At 37.2% G+C, this 25111-nt stretch overlaps 1 pseudogene; it reads left to right on the plus strand.

The window, feature by feature from the left end:
- Positions 1 to 4354: 4354 nt before the first annotated feature.
- LOC134363677 (elongation factor 1-delta-like) lies at positions 4355 to 5190 on the plus strand (annotated as a pseudogene).
- The last annotated feature ends 19921 nt before the right edge of the window (positions 5191 to 25111 follow it).

Here is a 25111-nt window from a genome sequence, read left to right on the forward strand (position 1 = left end):
AGTGATGGCCGAGCAGGGCGGAGCTGCCCGCACCTGGGAAAATGGAGGCAGCACCGGCGGTGAGTGGGCTGGTGGTGCAGGCGGGAGCCGCGTGGGCATCCACCCCCCGAACAGAGCTGTGCCAGGGATCACTCACAGTGCTGTGCCAGGGATCACTCACAGTGCTGTGCCAGGTCGGGTGCTCGCTCTCTGTCTCTGGTTTGCCGCCTTTCCCAGTTCTCGGCCGCTGCCGCCTCGGGCTGTTCAGTCGCGGCGCGGCTCGGGCGCTCCCAGGAATCTTCTTTAATGCCGGCCTGAAACCCCGAATCCTGAATAGGGCAGCTGGCCACTTTCAGCGCGGCCCCGGCCTCCGGGATCCTGGCTGCATCCACAGCAGCCCTGGCGCCGTGTTCCCTGTTTCGAGACTCACTTTTGCAGCTAAGAAACAGTTCTTTTCCTGCTCCACACTTTAAAGCTGTTGTCTGTAAATGAGGCAGCCTCTCCTGCCGGGGGCAAAGTGGCGGTCACCCCCCACGACCGGTCAGCAGCAGCAGTCCTCCTTTAAGAGATGGCGAGAGGAAGGACCACAAGTTTTCCGGCTGCCTGAGGCCCAGTGGCCACCTTTTCCACCTCAGCTACTCCGCGCCAGCCGCCGCAGCCGCCGCCATCTTGAAAAGCCCCTCAATAATAACTTTTTAAAAAGACAATCTCCCCTCAAAAACAAATAAAAATTATGAAAAGGCATTTTGTAAGACAACAGAAATAAAGGATCTGTTTATATTTTAAAAGATTCTTACCTTATTGGGTATCATGAGATGCAAGTTGTAACTACAATGCAATTTCTTTCCCACAAATCAGACCAGCAGGATTAAGAAACAGGCAGTACTGCTTGTTACCAACCACGCAGATCGATGTTATGTGTGAAACATAGCTGGAGGAAGTACGTACTAATAAAAACCACATTAGAGCATTTGAGATTATTCAGTAATTATTATTATTCACATCCCTTAAAGCCCAGCAATTTCACTCAGATAGAATTAACTTCTAGAGAAACTCATGCAAATGCACTTTGAGAGATGTTTAAGAATGTTTATGAGAGCATTTTTCGGTCATTTATAGAAGTTGGGAACCAGCTCAGCTGTTCATTTATAATATATAAATAAATTTGAAATATTTTTACAATAGTATAGTATACAGGGGTGAAAAGTATGAACTATAAATAAATGCATAAAATGAATGAATGTATCTTAAAGCACAGCATAACAGAAGAATTACTGTGCATATATAATGATTTAATTTATATAAAACTCAAATATTGGTCAAATTAAATAGTATTTTGTTTTGAATACAAAATACCTACGTACATACATGAAAATTCCGTAAAGTGAAGCAAATATATTTCTGTGGTGGAGAGAAAATGCAAAGAATAAATAATGAGGTAAGGAAGGCAGAAAAAAAATGTGGGGGTGGGACTTCAAAATCCTTGAGTACATTCTGTTTCATGAGATAGCTGATGGGCACCTGGGTGTTAGTGTTATTTGTCTTTAAACTGCATATATGAATTGTATACACTTTTTCTACTTTAGCACTAAAGAAAATGGTTTTGTGCCCGTAGAGCAACAGAAAAGAGACAGAAGTAAGAATTCTGAGTGAATGAACTCTGTAAATAGGAGAAACAGTATGAATGTGAAAATTTCCAATTGTTAACCTAATCACTGACAGGAAGAATTTCAACAGACTTCTTTATTCATGACTATTACTTTACTTATGTAAAGAAAATGAAGACATAGAGTTACTCCAAAATCCTAGAAATGAAAACATACCAACTCATACACTACTGAGGTATTTTTATGTTTTTAGATAACTTTATTGTACTTTAAAAACATGCATGTTTATTGTTTATACCTTAAACAATAATAAGAACCACAAATTGTTAACTAAAATCTGTAGATTTACACAAAATATCACCACCCCAAAATAATGGCTGTTAATATAGAATGATCATGTATAATGAGAGAATCATGAGAAGTTTGAAGATGAAATGATATTTGCTACTTTAAAATTAAAAATCATTAAAAATAATTTTACATGAGTTTGACACACACAAAATGAATCTAAAGTGAACCGTAAAGCAAGGCTGAAATGCCTTTTCAATCTCCTCATCTCACTCAGTTGTCCTATCATTTGATCTTTGAACTCCCATTGTATTTTCATAGGCTAAAGCATATTATGCTCCTTTTATCTTTTATTTTTTCATTACCAATATCATAATTTTTCAGGGTTTTCAGGCCCTTTATTATGCTCTTTCTCATGCTTAACATGAGATAAACATAACAACTTTAAAAGTAATGGACTTTCTGTGTATAGGTAAGGTGTCTTAAAAGTCTAGAAAACACAAATTACATTTTCTCAACAAAATTTTCTTTTTTTGGATTTTGACAGCTTCTATTTGCTATGACAAAGTGTGATAGAATCTCCACGATTTCTTTTCTATCAACCTTACCTAGCTTATTATCTTCTCTGAATTATGAGCTGATGACTGGGCATTGATGCAGGAAGCAGTGTGCATGCCTGCCTCTGTGTGAGTGAGTGTGTGTGTGTGTGTGTGTGTGTGTGTGTGTGTGTGTGTGTGTGTGTGTGTGTGTGTGTGTGTGTACGTGCATGTGCTATAAAGTGAAAGGGAAGGGTGATAGAAAATTTATCTGGACTCTTCTCTCTTTCTCTCTTTCTCACATGAAGTGGTCTATACCAAGGATGCCTCCATGTTGTTTGGGTATAACCCAATTCTAAGGAAGGATAAATTACAGATTATAATCACTAACTTATTAAAAGCAGATTCTGTGTCAATTGAAAATTTTCTTGAAATTTTATTTTTTTTTAATTTTACACTGAAAACAACATTGGTTGTCTATTGGATACTAAATTTCATGTTAGATGTATCCATTCTTCACACAGAAAAGAAACCTGTTTTTAAAATTTTATTTTAACTTCTTAATATACATTGTACTTGATTTTCATAACCCTTTACCTGTTTCTCTTCCCCCCTCCTTCATATCCCTCCCCCTCCACATCATATCTGTTCACTTGTCTTAAAAAGTTCAAGGAATTGTTGTGATTGTTTAAGGAAGAGATTCTTGAAATCTTGAGAAGGAATGCAAACAGCATTCTAAACACGAGTGTGAAATTTCTAATGCAGAGTATCCTTTCCCGGAGAGTAAGACTAATTCTTTATTATAGCCCTAAATAGGTTTTTTTTTTTTTTTGGAGGTGCTTAGGATGGCCCATAAGTCCCATGCCAAATCTCCTATTCCTTTAGCATATTAAGAGGTGATGCTTAAAATTCTGAAGTTACTATAACAAAAGTTAGAATTCTTCTTGCAACATATATAACTGATAATTTTCTGAAACTAGATTTTGCTAGGGATAGGGGAGCATCTAGAGAACTTGGCACTTTAATTGGAAGAATCCTCTGAGAGTACAAGACCATCCAAGGACTCATGACAATTGACAGTTATTTCACAAATTGGCCTAAGCTTGGTCTTGCTTCCCTGAAAAATGCTTTTCTCAGTGCCTGTGTAGGACATACCCAATCAGTGCATCTCAGCTGTCACGATGATCGAGACGGATCACTGAACAATTGACTAGTCTGTGATGATCAGTATTGATTGTGAATGTGTCTGAAATTAAAATATTGGATGTGCTATGGACTATTCATTTCATGAATGTGGAATACAGTCATTGAACCATGAGTTTTAATTCCCACGCTGGTCACCTCATCTCATGCAGAGCAAAATATTCACTTTCCTCCGTTTTTCCTAAAAGAAGGAGAAATTTAAAAGGCTATATAAGATATGTAGGTTAATATTTAACATATCTTGATTTAGACATTTTTAAAAAGAGAAAACAAAACAAGCTCTAAAAAATATCACACAAATATGCGATTATCCTTATCAACGTGCACTGTCTTAGACCTCCTATATAAGCTCTGCAAGGGTGAGGGCAGTACTGTTTATTAATTTACACAACAGCTGTTGATTTAGCAGGAATTACAATGTGTCCATCACTTTCTAGGTGAAGGGATAAAATAGTGCGATGCTTTCTGTTGTTTCCATTCTAGTGGGGAAAGACAGACATGATAAAAAAAATCACATCAATAAATGTAAACTTTAGAAGAGTGTAAGTACATTGTCAGTGAGGCAGCAGGTGCAGTAAGTGCAGAATGGGAGAACTGGGTAAATCAGGCAGAAAGGGGGAAGTTTGCTGAGGAAATACTCATACTATTAGAGTATGATTTGCCTTAAGAAAAATAATTGGCCCTTTCCTCAGCTGTCTCTTGCCACTCTCCCTCCTCCTAGGTCCCCGAGGAGCCAGGAAAATGGCTACAAATTTCCTAACACATGAGAAGACCTGGTTCAACAATTTCAATGACGATGAAGAAAGGAAATTCCACGAGCAGACGGACGGGCCTGTGGCTGGCTCCTCCCACCCGGAGAATGATGCCAGCGTGATCTGCCGTGACATTGAGAGAGCCAGAGAGAACATCCCGAAATCCCTGGCTGGAAGCTCAGGCCTCAGGGCCTCCAGAGGGCCTCCAGAGGTCGCCATGCAGACCATGGAGAGCTTGTCCAAATTGCCAACCTGGAAGTGGAGAACTAGAACCTGCAGGCGTGGTGCAAGGATCTGCAGTGGGCCATCTGCAAGCTGGAGGCCTGGCTGAACCTGCTGGAGAAGAGCTCACCCACCCACTGCAGACCCAGCACGTGTCTCCATGCCCCAAGTGGAGCTTCTGACCAAAAAGGCGGCCACACCAGCAGAGGATGACAACAACAATGACATCGACCTGTTTGGCAGAACGATGAGGAGGAGGACAAGGAGGCCACCTGGCTGCTGGAGGAGAGGCTGCATCAGTATGGAGAGAAGGCCAAGAATGCTGCACTGGTGGCCAAGTCCTCCATCCTCCCAGACATCAAACCTTGGGGTGATGAGATGGATATGGCCCAGCTGGAGGCCAGCATGCACTCCCTCCTGCTGGATGAGCTAGTCTGGGGGGGGGGCTCCAAGCTGGTGCCCTTGGTCTGTGGCATTGGAAAGCTGCAGATCCAGCGTGTGATGGAGAGCAACAAGGTGGGGACTGACTTGCTGGAAGAGGAGATCACCAAGTGTGAGGAGCACATAAGGAATGTGGACACTGCAGCTTTCAACAGGAGCTGAAGCCTGAGCATGAGCATGTGTGTGAGGCCCTACAGTGATTAAAGACTGAGACGCCAGCAACAAAAAATAATAATAATAATAATAATTGACTATGCAAAGAGAAGGGTGGGGCTGGGGTGGATGCAAGAACCATCCAGACAGAGGGAAAAGTGCTCCTGTAGCTAAAACGGCAGAGTATGTTTGAGAATTTGCGAGCAGGCTAGTGTGGCTTGGGGTAGAAAGCAAGAGCAAGTAGAGTGAGACAAGAGGCTAGAAAGAGAGGCAAGACAAGCAATACAGAGGCTTGGGGTAGGAAGACATTTGCCCCAGTGTGTCATAGACAGCCTCAGTCTATGCTTGCTGTCCCTTCCACTCTCAAATGTCTTCACCTTGCTGAGGAAATTGCATAATCACTCTACATTAAGGCCGTATTGAAGATTGTGGTCTTTACCCTGACAACAGTGAGAAATCTTTAAAATGTTTAAGCAAGAAGTGACATGATCACACTTTACATCTGAAAAGACCATCTAGGCTATAAGGTGTACAAAAGGTTGATGGGGGCAATGACAGGTTCAGGGAGACCAGTTAAGAGGCTGATGCAGGAGTCAAGCAAAGGAAGCAGTGATATGGACAATACTACAGGTAATACTACAGGAGATAGAATGAAAGAATTCGAGGCAATGGGTGTAATTATTATCAGAGGTACCAATTCAGTCATGTGTGCCTCAGCCCGGACAAGCAATCAGTCAGGCTTTGGAGCATATAGGGACTGTTTGCTAATGAAAACTAGAGAAACTGGACAGGAGAAGAGGACTCAGGATTGTAGTTAGATTACAAAACAGAAATTCTGGTGGGGCTATAGACATCGGCAGCTGGAATTGATAGAGGTGAGATGGGAGTCTCCATGTTCCATCATGACAATTATTCCAGGGCTCAAGGCCACAAAGGATCTGTTCCCAGCTTGGATTGTCTGGCAGCTCTAGAACAGTTTATCGTATTGTGGGGAGTTTCTAGGATTCACATGTGGAGCTCATAACAGTACATTCCTGCTAAGGAGACAGTGTTTTACATGTGTATTTAGACTGAAGTGACTTTGTCAATCAACCTTCTGGAAAAGTATACCAGAGCACAGCTTAAAGAATCCGAAACTCCTCAAGTAAGGTTATGAAAAATGTACATACAGCAAGGTGCTGCTGAACAGACTTAGGTTTCATGTCGAACCTAAGAGGCCATTGAAATACACGTGATTACTGAACCTAGTTTAAGAAAGCAAAGAGAAAGGGAACAATATGGATGTCCTTAGAGATCAAGACCAGAGAAGAAGATCTAAATCAGAGGTGCCAAGGAAGGCTGGGGGAGCTAGAATTAATGCAAGAATTATCACCATCTAACAAAGTTGGGGACTCCTCAGGGGAGCCCTAAAGAACAATTCAAGACATAGTTAGACTAGATTGTGATGTCTTTTTCTGTGTGCCAGATTTGGTCCCAAATGGAATTTCTGTGCAAGTCTTGGCATTTCTCTTGGTGCCTTAACAGACCTCAGGATGGATTATGCCATGTGCTAACAGATGCAGGGGGTTGGTGATGCCTGTGGGACTATTTCACTTGTGGCAAGAGGTGTACACATAAGGGAGTGAACTCAGTGGATATCCACCTCCCTTTTTCACCAGAGACATAGATCATGGTGTATGCAGGTGAAATTAAATCTGAAACTGCTGGATTTGCTCCAAGAACATTTTCTAATTCCTTCATTTCAAAATACAATAGAAGAAACTTTGATAAACACAATGCAGGTAAGAGATGCAACACTATACCTAAGGGCATCTAAATCATCTCTCTCAACCTAGCAAGATATAGGAAAGAAAGGTTTTCTAGAAGAAAGCCTGAGTGTCCTTATGTGGGCACAAGAGTTCACTGGAAGAACAATGTGACAGTGATAAAAAGAAATTAAAGTTCATTCACCCACTCAGTTGGTCATTCAACTATTAATTCTTGAGTATCTATTGTGCCATGCAGTGTTCTAAGCTGTGTAATTATATTTGTAGGCATAAAAAATATGGTTCCTGTCTTCATGGTATTTATCCTCAAATAAAACATATGCCAGAGACACAGAAGACAGAAAATGAACAAGTGTATACACAAATAAACAAAATTATTACTTAAAGTTATAACTGACACTAAAAAAATAAAACAGGGTGATTGGAGGGGAGGCTCATCAGATAATGGGGTAAGGGAAGGTCTTTTATTGGAGGTGATAGTTGAGCTGATGCCTGAATGAAAAAAGAACACAGTCATTTGGAACTGGGAAGAATAACTGGTCTGAGGAGGAGCAAATACAAAGTCCTGCTTGAAACATAAGACAAAGAGGAAAGCTGAGATGTCTGAGATGTAGTGAGAAATGAGGTTGGAGGGGTAGGAAGCAGGAGCCAGGTATTGTAAGAATTTGAGGTTTGCTCCAAATATAATGGAACCCATTGGAGAGATTCAGGCACAGGAACTTCATGGTAGAAATTACAACAACAACAGCAATAAGAGCAACAACAACGAAGGCTCTCCAGCTTAGGTTTCTGTTTAAAATGTCCCCTGCTGAATATCATTAATCATGAGTCCAGTTTGTGGTTTGTTACTGGAGACCATTTGAGTAGTGATTATTTATGTCTGTACCTAGGACAATGGAAGTGGATGGATGGAGTGACATGTTTTGAATTAAAAATAAAAGCCTTTGCCAATGGACTCAGTTTAAGGATTAAGAGAAAGGATAAATCAACTTTCCCTTTAAGAAAGTGGGTGGATGATGGTGACATTTTCTGATATAGGGCAGAATGGGAGAGGAAAACATTTGGGATGACAGGAATCAAGGGTTCTTGTCTTGGGCATGTTAATTGGAGACAACCTCTAAGTTGGTAGGTGGATACAGGGTCTGTACTGGTTATCAGACTCTGTAGACACTTACTGAATATGGAAATTTGATGGGCATTAGCATATAGCTGTTACATAAAGCCATGGGACTGGAGAAAATCTCTAGGGAAAAAAAGTATTCAACTGGAATTGAACTGGAAGCAACCCAGACCAGATAGTTTTATGGAGCAAGGAGTGGGCCAGAGTAAGTGCATAGAGGAGGAGAGAAGGACCAATATAAAGTAAGGAAAGGGAAGTGTTACGAAGCGTGTGTAAGAGAATTAGGAAATATTGGGGCAGCTGCTCTGTGAGGTTTGACTTAGGGAAAAAGGATCAGAAAAGACAATTTATTTTTCTATGTGGTGCACTGCCTAACCTCCTCCCTAGTGCTCCCAAGAGATTTCAGACAATACATTCATAATTTTTCAGATATTTTTTGTGGACTCATTTATTTTCCTTTTGAATGTATGATAAAGTAGAGACTGGTTGCAAAGTTATTTCTCAGTTGCTCTTATATTACTTTACTTAATTCGCTCAATAGCCCCATACAAGAAGTTCTACTTTTATTTTGTTTTACTTTATTTATTTATTTACTTACTTATTTATTAATTATAATATATGTAGAGTACAACGAAGTTCTACTTTTATTCCCATTTTATATTTGAATATAAGCATTAATAGTTTATTGGGTTTGAATTTTCAATATCCAGCTTAAAAATTATTTTCTTTTACCTCAAGACTATCTAGAAACTAAAAACAAAATCACAGATTTAGTTTTAAAAGATTATTTTTTGCAACATCTTTATTTATCCAGAGAAAACAAGAAGAGAAATAGAGAAATGAAGGAAGAAGGCACCTGGCTTTTTCTTTTGACTTCTGGCTTAAAGGATAAAGACCCTTCATAGATTATACATTCAGTCAAACAATCTGAGCAGCTACCTACGAGCAGAGATCGAAGCTATTGTCTTTTTAGGTGGCTGCTCAAGGTTTCTATTCGCTAAAATGAGTGTATAAGTAATATGATCCTGGACTCTTCTATCAGAGGAATCCGGGCTGAACAGCCTGTTAGTCTGTCATCTCTCTGCAGGGTCTCCATGGCCCTTACCCAGTGCTCTACCTTGAGAGTTTGTTCTGATATAGTATTTCAGATATTTTCTCCTTTTAGGCACCGTCTTAGTCAACAATATATGCTGAACGTATTAACTAATGACCTTTTCTGTCATCAACCTAGATAATTTATAAAAGTAAGCTTAATATATATTCTAATTAGTATAAATAACTTTCTGTTTAAAAATATTCATGATAATACAGATTTATAAACAATATTTTATATCACACTTGCACCAGATATGGAATCACCAAAAAGTGTTTAAGTAGATAAGTTTCACCTTCAAAGAGTTGAAGCTTTCCCTGTAAACTTCATTCTGCCACCTAAGGGTCATATATGTTGTCCAAGGTCACAGCTAAGAAATGGCAGAGTCAGAATTAAAATTCAGACATTTCTGTTTTCAGAGACATTTCTTTCAAACTTCCTAGCATGGTAAATAGTCAATACATGTTAGTCCCTTTCTAATATGCAAGAAATAAGTATTTGTGAATGAGATGATTCAATATTCAGAGATTCTGGATTTAGTTATATGTTGTAACATACTGTTCTTCGAGAAAAAAATTAAAGTATATAAATATTACTGGTTTTGTCAACTATACCATGGAAATAAATACTTTCTATCTACCACAATGTGCTATCAATTAAAAAAAAAAAACTTTGTAATCCTCGAGAAATTTTGAAGTGCTAAATCACATTACATTAATATAAACACACGTTACTTTTAGGCAAAGGTTCTTCCTAGGTGAAGCACAGTGATCTCTGGGACTTTGACAATCATCTAGTCCAACTCCCACTCCCCCCCCACACACATCTTTTGTCACACAACGATGCTGAAAATGACTTGCTTGCAGTCACATAATTAATTAGTGACAAAATTAGAACCAAAGTTCAAATTATCTGACTTTAATTTTTGAACTTGTTCTATTACATGGCACTTTTCAATCATTGCTATTGTCCCTTTTTACCTTTTCTTTTTGATATGTGAGATATTTGAAAACGCAAATAAAAATATAAAATAGTATATAGACTATTTATCATTCGTATTTCTCCATCATCCCTCACCTCATTAGATATAAGCCATTTTTCTATGCTTTAGAAAACCTCTTTATTTTTCAAGAATACCTGCAAATTGGGAGTCTTAGAGTTTTTATCTTCAAGGCTATTAGGTTAACTGGTTCTACAAATATGCTAAACAAGAAGGAAAAACATACAAAATAATCCCAGTGGCAATACAGAATGTTCTCAACATTGTTGTTTTATCAACTAACAACCCAAGTTTGTCATTGTGCAAAAGCATTACAATTCTTATATACATTTGGTGCGGGGGGAAATCACATAAGAGATTTCCCTGACTTCTTGCTGGTGTGTTTTCTGTTGCCTGCAGGGTAATGCTCATTAGAAAGTTTCTTTTTGCTTTTTCATATTGAATAGTAAGTTGATATATTCTGTTTTTCATATATTGGTTTTTTTTAACGTGACAGATTTTAAAACAATTTTTTTTACCGATTACTCTCAACCTCAGCTGAACTGAGGAAATTGCTTTATCATAGGCCAAGACACTTCTCCAGTATAAAGTAAAAAGGAATTACCTGATTATAAAGTGATACTGTAGAATGCAATAAAGCAATTTGTGACCAGTTTGAATGAGATAAGTGAGAAAGAAAAAATCTTTGGCACTGGGAATGTCTGCCTCTTCCTTTGATACCTTTTCTAACACTGCAGAAACAAGTTGGGTCACTTCTCCTCCCAGACTTTTCACTTACCATCTGTCAATGTTGAAAACATACAAAGAACACTACGCAACTATTTTCCTTATGAAAAACATGAATGCAAACTTTCTTAGAGCAGCATAATCAGCTGCAAACTCTGCTTCTAAAAAGTCCATGTAATACCTCTAGATATCTTAGTACTTAGTTATCCCAACAGCACCTTATCAAGAACAAAACAGCATATATCCATATAGCAAAAAACTATGCAGGTGTTGAAAAAATGCAAGATGTCCCATATATTTTGTTAAGTGAGAAAAATGAGTCAATAGAAGAAAATGTTTTACCATTCAGTAAGTATGTAGACTACCACACCATTTCAGTAAACACACAAATATATATAATAAATCATTTCAGGAACAGAAATGAATTTATTTCACAACAGTGGGGCAAAGAAATATCCTATATCTTTATTTTTCTGTCTCTTCTGGCTGGTAGAAAGTTCAATTTGGTAATATTTTGAGTTTTTCTCTTCTTTCCTAAGGTTACAGAAGAGTTCTTTTAAACGTTGGAAGCAAACTCTGTTCCTGCTTCTATCATGACCACTAATGAGATGAATCTTGCCTAAGCCTAGGTGGTATTTTGGAGAGTTAGTGACTTTGTTTTTATAGGGTTTCTTTCTTTTTTTTTGAGTGGCTTTGTTGTTCATAGATCCACTCCTTCCAAGTCCATTTAGCCCCCAGGAAATTTGTTAGGCTCCCACAATCTGGACCCTTATAATTCCTTTCCATTCCATCCATGAGTCTCTCCTATGACTTCTGCCATTTCTCATGTCACTGTGTGGCACTGTGCACAGGACTCTACCAACTACTGAATCTAGTACCTTTTCCCTTCCTCAGTTTTATGGAATCCAACCCCTCTTTTCAGGGGTCTGCCACTCACTTCTTATTCAATTACACTGATCCATTCCTTCCCCCCGGCTCCTAGGAGACAATGAAATCTAGGTCTTTAAGATAAGAATATCCCACCTTAAATACAAAGCAAGGCACATATAGACACAAAAACAATTATTTATTTCAGAAATATCTTAATAGAAAAATATTGTAAATAGCCTAAATGCAACATAAAAGACTGATTAAATAAACTATGAAAAATCCACTCAATGGAATAATATAGCCATGCAAAAGGATTAGTTGATCTCCATGAAGCGATAAGAAATAATCTCAAGGACATACTATTAGGTAAAGAAAGTAAGATGCACAGGAATATACATAGAAAGATGATAAAATAGGAATAAATATATAATGATTTAGTAGATGCTGCTAATTTTACCAAAAAAAAAAAAAAAAACCAAACCCCTAAAACTAAGCAGTTTAAACTATGCAACGATGATAATTACTACTTATAAGTGCAGTTAAAAATGTGGTATAAGAATGAGATGTCTCTCATATTTTTAAAAATAGTTTCAACATTTGAATCATAAAAATATGTTAAATTAAAAAAATAAATCAGAAAGGATGTAAAAATCTAACCATAAAATTGAATACAAACAGAAACAAATAAATCTAATTTTTAATCAAATTTGTAGCATAACCACACAGGAAAAAAAAATAATTAAATTAGGTTGTTTGCAAACACATCACCTTTATTCCACACCCTTGGTGAAATATAGTATAAAAAATAAAGAACTGAAAAGAAATATATAAACTCTACATAGTGAGTTTTCTGCAGGTAATACTACTAGAGTACTAATCTAAATTTTTTTTATGTACAATAGAATACATGAAAAAATAGAATGATATATTTGAGAATCAGGGTTCTCATGGGAGAAAAGAGATATAAATATGGAATAGGAAGAAGATGAAGCACTCTGGTGATAAATCTAAATTGGAGGGACCCACATGAACTCATGATGTTTTTAAAGATATGTATCTGAACTAATTTAATTGAAGGAACCTAGAAGCAATGATATCCCAGTAGGAATGAGCACACCTAAAGCCAAGATCTGGTTTTCTAAATATTACCACTATCTACAAGAAAACAGGCCTCCTTGGAGAGATGGTTGATTCCAAGTGTAGTCAGGAAAAATACAAAGTAAGCCTGGAAAACCCTGCACTGAAGTGTTCAAACAGTGACGGAGACAGGAAGACACAGAAGTCAGCTCGATGGCTCCCATGAGCCAAGCTGCTTACAATTTGAGTATTATGAAGAATAGCAACATAGTAGATTATAACATATTGAATAAAAGAAAAGAATCCATGAGACCATAATAATATTCCACAAGAAGGGAGAAGACAGAAGGTAAAGGTTTTATTTAAATAAAAATGACAACTAATAAATGTGGAAAAAATGAAAAAATTAGAAAATCGTCTTTTAACTCAAACACAAAAGGGCTAAAGATACATGGCAAATAAATGCCAAGTGTGATCCTTAATTGGATTCTAATTCAGGTGGAGTTGGGGAGACAGATGAGGGTTAGCTGAAAGACATTTGGAGACAACTGTATACTAGAGAATAGTACTCTATCACTGTTAATTTGAGAGTATGACTATGATTTTGTATTTATGTAAGAGAATATCCTTGCTCTAAGGAGATACATGTTGAAGTATAAAGGAGTCAAGTGTCATAATGTCTGAATGTTTACAACTTACTTTCAAATATTTCAGCAAAGTAAATATATGAGAAAGAGATAAAGTAAATGTGGCAATATGTTAAAATTTGGTAAATTCTGGTGAATGTTATATGGGTATTCACTGTACTTCTCTGTAGGTTTGAAATTTTTGAAAATAAGAAGTTTGAGAAAACAAAATTTAAATGAAAGGTAAAAGTAAGATAAAAACAACTATAGATAAAATTTAAAAATTTGAAAATGAAAAAATAGGAAGATTTAGTTGTTTTGGAGATGGTGGCAATGTTGGACAGAGCAGCCAGATGGAAGAAACTACGTCTCATATTTTTGTTATTATCCTACAGCTGAATATTATATAGAGCTAAATTCTCCATGAGATTAGTCTGCTACATTAACTAATACAGGAAAAGTAAAAAACTCCTAAAACGTATGCACCAAACCACAGATAAACAAAGGATGTGTGTGTGTGTGTGTGTGTGTGTGTATGGGATAAGGGGAATATGGAATTCTTCTACACTAAGTCAAGTTTTATTAGAATACAGCCACATTTATTCATTTACACATTGTGTCTATGGTTGCTTTCATGCTACGAAGCCAGATTTGAATAGCAGTGACATAGACCATGTGTCCTACAAAGCTGAAAATATTTACTATCTGGCCTCTGATCTAATTCCTACATGTGCATATTTGAAGTTTTTAAAAATCATATATATTTTTGTTTCTCAGTCAGAAAAATAAAAAATAGAAAAAACTAACCAGTACAGTATGATATGCCCATTTTTTAAGACTCAGCTTTCTCAGACTTGGCTTCATTATAAGCAGGCTATATATGTTAGCTATCTAGAAAAAAGGAAGGCATAAATAAAAAAAAGCACATAAATAACAAAGAAAAAGTGGAGTATTTATTTGAAATAGTACATTAGGACAGACGGGCAAAGTGCTTGATAAGACATTTTACATTGCCCAGTGCTTATAAAAAAAATTATGAGCTTACTTTTCCAGGAATCATAAAACACATTTGCTGAATCATTTGCTAATTCCATTGGCGCCATGGGAGAAATGTGTCAGGTATTTTGGAGTTTTCCAAATTCAGGTTCAGAAAGGTTAAGTAGCTTGCCAAGCAACAGAGAACAGCTCAGCAAGTAACTGGAAGTAAAAAGGAGGAAGCTGTGTACTTGAATCTTGGTTGAACCTACTGAGAAGAAAGTCAAGAATTTTCTCTGGGAGCTTTACACAAACTAGAAGATTCTGCATATTAGAAGGAAGGGGGAAAGTGTTGGCTACCACCTGGAAAATGTGTGTTACTAATTGGCTTTACAGGATTATCTGTGCCTACTTTAGGAAAGTAACACAACCCACTTCCAAAGGATTTTAAAAGGTTTTAGAACTCCAAATCAAGGAAATCCACACTTTTCTGATCACTCAATGCAATGCATCATTGTCTTGATAAAAAAACAGCCAACTGTTTCTCTCCCATCACTCTAAGCAATTTATACCTTAAAGAAACAAGGACTAAAGTGAGTAGAAGTCTCAAGCCTGTTTCACTCCTTCTCTTGGCTGAGCTAAAATGGAAGAACAGGCAACTCCCCCTGCTTTAGCGTCCTCCTCCACACATGGCTCCCATCCCTGGCAGGCATGGGAAAGAGGAATAACCAAGCACTTTGATTTTTTTTATTTCTTTTCTTTTTTTCTTTTTTAAGTCCAGCCTCAGCCTTATCCTATAAGGAGCTCTGGAGCATAAATTGTACCCCGGAGCTTGTCCTGCTCAGACACAAAGCAGCTGGCCTGATGTACCCTGTATCAATCTGTCAGTGTCTATGGGCTTTCTCTGGTGAAGTGGCACATCTTCTGGGTGTTCTAAGCAAGGTGGCTTCTATAGTATTAGGTGGCTCCCATCAACCAATGGCAATCCTCTAAGAAGAGGTAAGTGTAAGCTATTATCAGCAGCTGAAGTATAGTAGCATTGTTCTGGTTAAGGAGATCTGGACAGGACACCAATAGCATCTGTACCAATAGCCAAAGAGCCACTAAACATATGAAAGTGTGTTTATGCTCATTAGTTACAAAAATGGAAATTAAAACCCAGTGAGATACCACACGTTCCATATGCATCTGAAAAGAGTATACAGTCTGTAGCTGTTTGGTGTAGGGTTCAATAAATGTCAACTAGATCCAATTGATAGTTGATCGTGTCATATCCTTTCTGCTTTATTATCTACTTATTCTATCAGTTACTGGGGAGGAATGTTAAAATCTTCAATTATGATTGCATACTTTTTCTATTTGTTTTTTTATTTCTGGCATTTTTGCTTTATGTACTTTGAAGTTTTGTTATTAGAAGCATATACATTTAGGGCTATGATGCACTCTTAGTGGATTAATTCTTTTATCATAATAATATGTTTGTCTTTATCTCTAGCAATTCTCCTTGTTTTGATGATTACTTTGTGTGATATTGATTAACTGATTAATTAATGATGTGTCCATACTTTTTATTAAAAAAGAAATAAGAAATAAAGAATGAAAGAAAAAAAAAGAAGGAAAGAGCAAAAAATAAATTCCTTGGCTTTTTCCTCCAGATGCAAGGAATAACTATGCCCACGCTGACCCTGTACAAATTGCTGATCTTGATGTTTGACTTGAGGAAACTCAGAAAGGAATTAAATAATAACCAATAAGTCCACTTCCTAGAAACCATGGCACATGTGCTTACTTAGAAGTTGAGTCTATTCTAAGTTCCTTTTATGTATACAGTGTCCCAGACTTTATTTATTCTTTGTTGCTGAGACAGGATCATGATACATCTTCATCTGAATACACAGACTTAAAATTCAAAATAAAGCAGTAGTAGGGTTAATATTGTTTCTTCTAGAAAACTGAGGCTCTGGGGGAAAGAAGACCAGAAGAAAGGAAGGTTGTGTCTCAGCCATGTCCTACACAATATAAACGAATGTATGTCTTGATGAACTATTTCCAAATTATTTTATAAAAATCTTGACAATATCCAAGCCAGACACACATCCAGGTTTCCCAATGATGAACTTTTAGTATTTTGTACCTGTTATGAAATTGTATAAATAATAGAGGAATTTTAAAAAGCAAATTTATGTGTATAGTAATCTGGGGTGTGCTGTTTTTAAAAAATAATGTTGTTGCTTTGACAGCATTTTAATGCTGTTTTTGCTCTGACAAATCTATTTACAATAGATTCAACTTTGCACACTATTTGTCAAAATCAAACCCTGAATCAGAACCTGAGTTTATCCAGGTTCCTCTAAAACTACACTAGACACATTCCTCATTAGGCATCTGTTTATTCCAAAACACACACATACACAGGGGATAGAATTAGATAACACTTTCCTGGCTTTCTAAATGGGTTAGACTTAGTAAATATGGTACTCACTTTTCAACTGATTCTGCCATCTGTCAGCAAACTTATTGCTTTTAGCAGGGGTTTTTCTTGTGATAATTTACAAGTTGTTTTTCTTCCTTTGTTCTTTTCATGGAGATACATGTCCTTAGAATTTAAGGGGAAAATAACATATAAAATAAATTCATCCACAAAACAGAAACAGCAGAGACCAAATGGCTGCTGGAGAGTTAAAAGGCACATAAAATTTAAGCCCAGAAGATTTTTTTTTTCTTACAGGAAAGGAAGAAGAGCGAGTCCCAACATTCTGCAGGTGACTTCTCAGTCCCAGCTCCAGCTGGGAGGCATCTGTACGAGAGAAACAGCGTAAAGGGAAAGGAATTCATTTCTTAGGAAAAGATACAAGACAAGGAACCCCAGGGGCCGGGTAGTCTTCAATAAAGCCATCTACTTCTGGGTTCTGCCCTTCTGCCTTGATCATAAGAGCTAACTTTTGCATACCACTAGCTCTCTAACTATGCTAGTAGGGTTTATTGTATTTTATGGCTGGGCTGCCGCTTCCTAGCAGAATGCCCCTGGGTAAGTGACATAGTCTCTCTAAGATGCAGTTTTCCTGAGACACAAGTAAAAAACATAATGTGTTTAATATGGTGCCTGGCATTCATGATATGTTAAATAATTATTGGTAGCTGGTTTTACAACATATTCTTCTAGAGAGGGTGAGCTCCTGGATAGAAGACTATGTCTTGTTCATGTTTAAATATCTAATACCTTTCCCAGTGCCCAGAATATAACAGGCAGTTAATAAATGTTTGTTGAATGAATGGTTGGATGGATGAGAGGACAAATACAAAAATAATCACATTATTTTTATTCCACTCCATTCTCAAAGCAACCCTATGAGTTAAATATTATTTCCCACATTTTACTGATGAGAAAATTGAGGCCCAGAAAGATTCTGTGATTTGCTCAAGGTTACTTTACTAGTAAGAAAAACGAGACTCAAAAGCAAGTCCAGTTATTATTCTTTTTACTAAAGAGAAGTTCCTACAATGTTATTAAAGAGTTCACGTTTAATCCATATTTTTGATTTGTATACACACTTTTAATCATTTGCCTATGTATTAACACCTTGATATTTTGCAAAATAATTTGGCTTTTATATTTATATAACAATTCACACACACATACACATATGTATATGATTTGAGAAATACAGGTTTTTGGTTTCAGATGACAGGGAGAAAAATGGGAATGTTTTTGGAACCAGGGATTGTCTCCTTTTAATGACTCCAAACTTAAAATGTAGTTAGAGAAACTAAAATCTCCTCCCTGTCCTTTTCCTTTAAGAAAGCCACAAGTATAATTGTTACTATTTATTGACTGCCACAGAGTTGTACATATTTTATTTTATTCCCTACAACAACTTTAAAGTTTAGGTATTACTATTCATATTTCACGGGTGAGTAAACAGAAATTCAAAGAGGTTAAGTAACTTACTCAATGTCTGTCTAGAAAGTGCAATAGCTGAGCCTGATCTGAATTTTAAGGATGCTTTTCTCTAATACCAGTTCTTTCAAATTTTAATGTGCATTCATCTGTTAAAAATGCAGATTCCGATTGTTGTGGGTCTGAGTTAAGACAAAAGATTCTGCATTTCTAAGAAGCAACTAGCTGATGTCCGATGTCCGTGCTGCTGGCCCCATGGATCCTATCTTGAGTAGCATAGCTCTTTCCCACATTACCTTCCCAAATTCAGAGATCCAGGCATTCACTTTTATTTCTTAATAATCTTGTGGCCAGAGTTCTGCATATAAAAAAAAAAATTGCTTTCTTCTAGCCTGCGTAGGTAACTTACCATGCTGATAATATCCTTCAAATATTACTTAATAAGATTTCTTCTTTCGTTTCAATCCTACCACAATGTAGCAAAAATTTTGGAGTAGCTGCAATTGAAAATCTCCTTTTCCGCTATTTAATCTGCTTCCTTGAATCAGAAGATTTTATGAAGAATCAGAATTGTGTTCACTGGTGAGTGAAAGAGGAAAGAAAATGAGAGAAGCAACAGTTAGCATAAGCAGGGGGAGAAGAAAAAGTATTAAGCAGTGAAACAGAAAGCCTACAGCCTAAGGGAGAAAAAATAAACAGAGGCACATCTGAGAAATTAATTCCAGGGAAATTTCTAAAGAAATTCTATGCAGGAGCAAAGAAGCATGACAAGGGAAAAAGAGGAATGACAAAGCTGTCAAGGATATTTGACATCACAGTCTTTACTAAACTGTGGTGTGCACGTGAAAATCAATGGAGGCCAAATATTTATGCATAGTGACTGCTTGAAAGTGACTAGAGGGAATGAGAGAAGAAGTAGCCATACATTTTATTGAAGCCATTGGAGTAAATGAGACAAGAGATACTGGAGCAATAGCACGTGGAAGCAGAGATATCATGGAATGAAATCAGAGGGGATAAAGAAAGAAGACTCATGAATCAAGTTGCAGCACAGACCATGAACTAAAGATCATCAGACATACAGCCAAGGAACTGATAATAAATCCAAACAGTTGTTGACAAAGTGCAGAACGGGGTGGAGGAAGAATAGAAAGATAAAAGATACCAAAGACAAAAGCAAAAAGTAAGGGGTAAAAATGACAGCTAATTCAAATAAAGACAATAAGGAGTCTATGTCTTTTTATTCTATCAACAAGTAGGTGAGGCTAACTGGTCAAAACCATCTTAAATAGTGTTTGCTCAGCTGAGAAGCACAAATATAGTTTTGGGTGAGATTTAAATTATCCAGAAAGTAAAATAACCATGTCAGAGCAAGGTGCCTAAGATCCAGAGAGAGTCAAGCCTGTCCTCCCATCCTCCCACCTGCCCATTCCTCCCCCCCACCTCCCTTTCTTTATGGCTTTGTTTCCTTGGTCATCTATGAAGAAAAGCAATGTTTTGGTTGCAGGTGAGAAGTGCTTGGGGATCATTCATTCACTGCTATCAGAAGCCATGAAAAGAAATTGAGTTTAGTACATGCAGAGAGGGGAAGGCAGAGACTAATATAAACAGGGACAAATGCAAATTTTACTAACCAAATTTAATTTCACTTATTATAAAAATGTATGTAATGTTAGAGTTATATGTCTTATGATTGATCTGAATTCTTCAGTGTGTTTTTCAGATGCAGTTTAATATGCAAAAATAGTAAACTATTTTATTGAGCACTTGCTATGTACTCAAAAATGATTAAGTCTTTCAAACATTATCTCATTGAATCATTACATTACTAGGAGGTAGATACCATTATTATCTCCCTGTTATAGATGAGGAACAGAAAGTTCAAAGATGAGAACTGAAACTAGTTTGAATGCAGAGCACAAGTGTTTTGTCTCTTACAGGAGAGAGTGTAGTACCCTCATTCTTATAAAGGAACTAATCACGATGAAGAGCTTGAAAACACAGGAAATATAACAACCAATGGCCATGCTAGGGCAGGGCTTGCCTTTGTAACTCCATCAAGTCCCCCTACCTCCCTCTAGCCCCTTTAAGTACCCAGTGCCTAAACTTCTCCCCCTATGCATGATCAGGGACAGATTTGGTACCATCATAAAGGGTCAGAAAAATTAAATGATTGTCCAGAGACACTCAATTTAGCATAGTGAAAATTCAGGTGTCCTGATTCCCAGATAAGTTTCCTTTCTATCATACTGCACACAGCTAAATACTACAAGCCAAGGTCACCCAACCCAAACTAACTTTAATACTGTCAAATCTATGCAAGTCTATAGATATTTTCCAAGTGTCTACTTTGTGCTGGTTGATCTGCTAGCTGCTGGAGATACGTAAGAATAAGTAAGCCCTCAGAGAACACAGCCTCTCCTACCAAAGAGAAATATAGATAATTACAGTATTGGGTGATGAGTTCAATAATGAGGTAGCCCAAGGGAAGCCTCAGATCTTGTAACTTAAAAAAAATAATGCAATTGCTTTCAGTTAGGAAATCAAGAAAGGCTTCAAGTAGCATTTGAGGACAGGTAGAGAATGAAGCATTTGAGGTGACATTCTAGGTAGGGAAAAAATGTGAGCAAGGTAAAGAAAGTTCCATATGTGTTTAGAAAGGGGAGCAGTTCAGTTTCACTGCAAGATAGGGCATATGTAGAGGGAAAATAACAATGCTAGGGAAAAAAATAGAGATATACTTTGGGGCCTTCAATGCCAGGCTGAGGAATTTAGGTTTCGTTCTGTATGGTTGTTTTTTTTTAGTGTGAGGCCAGGATGACTAGTGGCTAAAAATATTATTTTAAAGGATACACAGATTTGATTTTGTATAACATTGAATCTTATGGAGAAAACACTACTCCCATCCTTGGGATCTCATTAAGAAGAAAGTTTCAGTCTGGCACCAAAAGTTAAAACACCTTTTTAAAACTTATTAACCTCTGTCTGTAACAAAAGGAGTAAGGACTGCAGGTTCAAAGTTTTCAGCAGAAAACAGTGTCTGGCTAGAAATCAAGAATTTGTTTTGTTCGAATTCTATTAATCTTCATAGTCATCTTCTGTCTATGGTGATTGATACTGGTTTTTCTCCTATAGTATTGCCATTAAGTTTTTTTTCCTAAGTATTAAATAGATCTAATTCAGTTTTTAAAAAGTCAGTGTGTAAAGAAAATCATGGATTAAGTCATAGTACAGGCAGAATGCAGAAATGGCAAAAAAATGAAGACTGTATGTCAGTAGCTAATCGTTAGGAGAAAGATCATAGGCCAATTGTGCCTTGTCCAGGAAGCTTATATTAGAGAGCATTTCAGGGGGTAAATGGATAACTATGCCAAATGGTCTATGAGGTCAAAGAGTATTTGGCTATTGAAAGGGCACTGGTGACCTCCAAGAGTCTTCCGTAGCTGATTTGGATGGAAAGCAGACTGCAAGAATTTAATTAGTAGTGAGGAGGTAGATATGACTTAGCCATGGACCACATTTGGAAAGAAAACATGCTGCTATGGGATGGGAAACCTTCATCTTCATATTCCTGCTTTGGCTGACTATTCAGTGTGTAAATCTGGGAAGGCATTAACTTCCCTGAAACTCACTTTTACCTTGATTTTATTTAACAAAAATGTAGTCATCATCTATTCCTTCTCTTAAGTAGAGCATTTAAATACAAAAGCAATTTGGATTGATCTGACCACAACTTCTACCCGATCCTATGTCTAAATATGCCATCAATATATTCATCAGTAAAAATCGTATGTGTGTGCTAAGGAACTGAAATGCTGAATCCTTGGAAATCACAGTATGTGACAATTGGAGAGAAGCTTTTTCCTCAATTTCCACTGTGTTCTACAAAAAAGTACCAGGTTTAAATTATATCAAGGACTTAGTTTATTTATAAGGAAAAAGTTTGGGCCATAGGGATTGCATGATATTATAGTTGTTTATTGAAGATAAGTATATCTCAAGAATTTCACTATTAAAAATATTAAGACTTTAAAATAACCATTATGTATTGAGTGCTAAATTCTTTATATGCATTAATCTCATTTAACTTTTATTTTTAAGAAGCCCATGAGATAAATGCTATTATTATTCTCATTTTGAAAATCGGAAAACTGAGGGTTAGAGAGGTTTGTTTAACTTGCCCTAGGTGGTATAGACACAGCACAGCCATATTTAAAACCTTCAGCAATACGGTGCTGGAGCCCAAACTCGTGACATCAATGTGTACTGTTCTACAAAACTGAAAAGTTGAAGTGTATGAAGTGATTTGTCAGGGATAAAGGAATGAGTTGCAAAAATGTAGAAATGACTTAAAACTTCAGAAATATTCTCCCACTATATGTTGGGTCTTATCAAGAAAAGTAACATTTATTTTTGATTAGATCCACTATACTTACCAAGTACTAAAATATCTCTTTATCAAAATATTTTATATATTTTTCTTAAACTTCTTCCTAGGCCCAGATCAAAAGCCATGTCCCTGCTGAGGCATCTCCTGACTTTTTCATTATCCAGAGGCCCAGCACATACAGTCCTTGCCTCACCATACCCACCGATCCCATATCCCATTTTTGTGTATACCATGACTCCTCAAAACCATGCAAGGATTTCCAGGGCAAGAACGTGTCTTCTACCACAATGGGAACTTAATAAATTATTCATGGAGTATGTTAAATATTCCACCCCAAATTAAAAAATCAACACCAAATTGAAAAGTCCACATCCAAAGCAAAAACTCTTAAAGATCCTTTCTCCAAGACTCCAGTTTATACTCTGCTTACTACTCGTACTTTCAGCTTTGCTAATGTTTTCATAGTTAAAGCTAAACTGCACTGAATTCTTTAAAGTTGAAGCAAGCTTATTCAGTCAGCTATAAATATGAATGTTTACTGGAACACAAACTAAGAGGAACTGTATGAGAAAAATAAAAAGACTAAAGCAATTCTTCTTTTTCTCCAAGGCTCATTTCTCAGAACCAAATATTTAAATACTATTTTAACTACCAGGCAAGTTAGCCAGATTTAACAAGCCTAAAGACAGAAGAATATTGAAGTAGGCATGAATAAAAAGAGATTGTCATGGAATATAACTTTAAACCAAAAGTCACCAGTGTTAATTTTCTATTATGTACAGTTCTTTTTTCGTGGGGGTTGCTGGCTGGTGTTGGGATCCAAACCCATGATCTTGGTGTTATAGGCTGTGTTCTAACCGACTGAGCTAATTGGCCAACGCTTTTTCTTTTAATGTTCATTGTGCCAATTGTTGTGTTGCAATGTATGGCAATGTTTATATGTCTTTCACCTCCACAAGACTGAGCACCTCACAAGCAAGAACTGTGTCTTTACATGCCTGGAATGGTTGTGTCCAACACTAACATCTGTGCCCAGTCAGGCTCTTCCTGGTGGTAACAATGGTTAACATTCACTTTGTGCTCACCATGAGCCCATATCTATTCTAAGCCTTTTATACGTACCAATTCATTAGCCTTTTCAAAAACCTTATAAAAGGGGTGTTCTAATTACCATTCCTATTTTTTTGTTTATTGAAAAATAATTGATTGTACATATCTGTGGGGTATAGCATTGAATATCCATTCCTGTGCACATATGTGATGTTCAAATCAGGATAATTAGTATATTCAACCATTTACAATGTAATCATTTTTTGTGGTCTTTTACCAGTTTCTCGCTAACCCTCCCGCCCCCGTCCCGTTTCCCACCTCTAGTAGTCTCAGTTCTGCTCTCTTCCGAAAGCTCAACTTCACAAATGAGGCTACTGGGCACAGAGAAATAAAGAAAGTTAAGGAGGCAGAGCCAGAGTTCAAAACAGGTGGCCCTGCCCCCTCTGACACACTCTGCATCACTAGACTGAGATTCCTCATTAGAAGTGGTATTGGGGACTAGAAAAAGTCAGAGGAAATTTGGAGTCTGAACTAAAATCTCTGTGCTTGTGCTTCAGGTGATTCTGATGCAGATGGTGGGAGAGCCACATGTTGAAAATGGATTTAGGCAGTAGTAATAGTAATGCTAAGAACTGGCATTTGTTTAACCTTATAATTCATCAGACATTTCCATATACGTTATCTCATTTCATCTTCTTAAAAACCCTGCAGGGGATATTCTCTTCCATGTTTCTGAATGAGCAAAACAAGGCTCAGAAAGCTTACCAAAACCCACATCGCTATCAAGCACAGTTTTTCCAATTCTAAACCCTGTATGTACCCTTTCTACGATACCAAACTCTTAACTGGTCTTCCTGATTCTGCTTCTACCTCCCTACAACTCATAGCTCACACACAAATAAAGGATATTTCTAAAGCGTAAATCAGATTGTGTGATTGTGTCACTTCCATGGATTCTCAGTACATTTGAATAAATCCAATTTCCTTACCAGAGCGCATAAGGCCCCTCATGATCTGGCCCCTGCCTGCCTCCCTCACTTAATCTCCCACCTTTCTCCCTTCCTGCTACCTGCAGATACACTGTTTCCTTTCTAACCCCCTCACACCAAGCTCTTTTCTACAACTGGGCCACTGTCCCTTTCCTGTTTCCTATTTATTTTATACCAGGATATAAAATTAGCCAATTGGTTGATTGATCGTGAAGGAGATGAGGACAGAGCCCTTGTCCGACTTGTTTAATAGCTGACATTTACAAAGTGCCAGGTACAGGTCCAAATGCTTCACACATGCTGACCCATGTAATTTTCACAACTGATAGTCTAGGACCTTGCCTTCAGTC

The sequence above is a fragment of the Cynocephalus volans genome, chromosome 15 (genome assembly GCF_027409185.1).
Source record: "Cynocephalus volans isolate mCynVol1 chromosome 15, mCynVol1.pri, whole genome shotgun sequence".
NCBI lineage: Eukaryota > Metazoa > Chordata > Mammalia > Dermoptera > Cynocephalidae > Cynocephalus > Cynocephalus volans.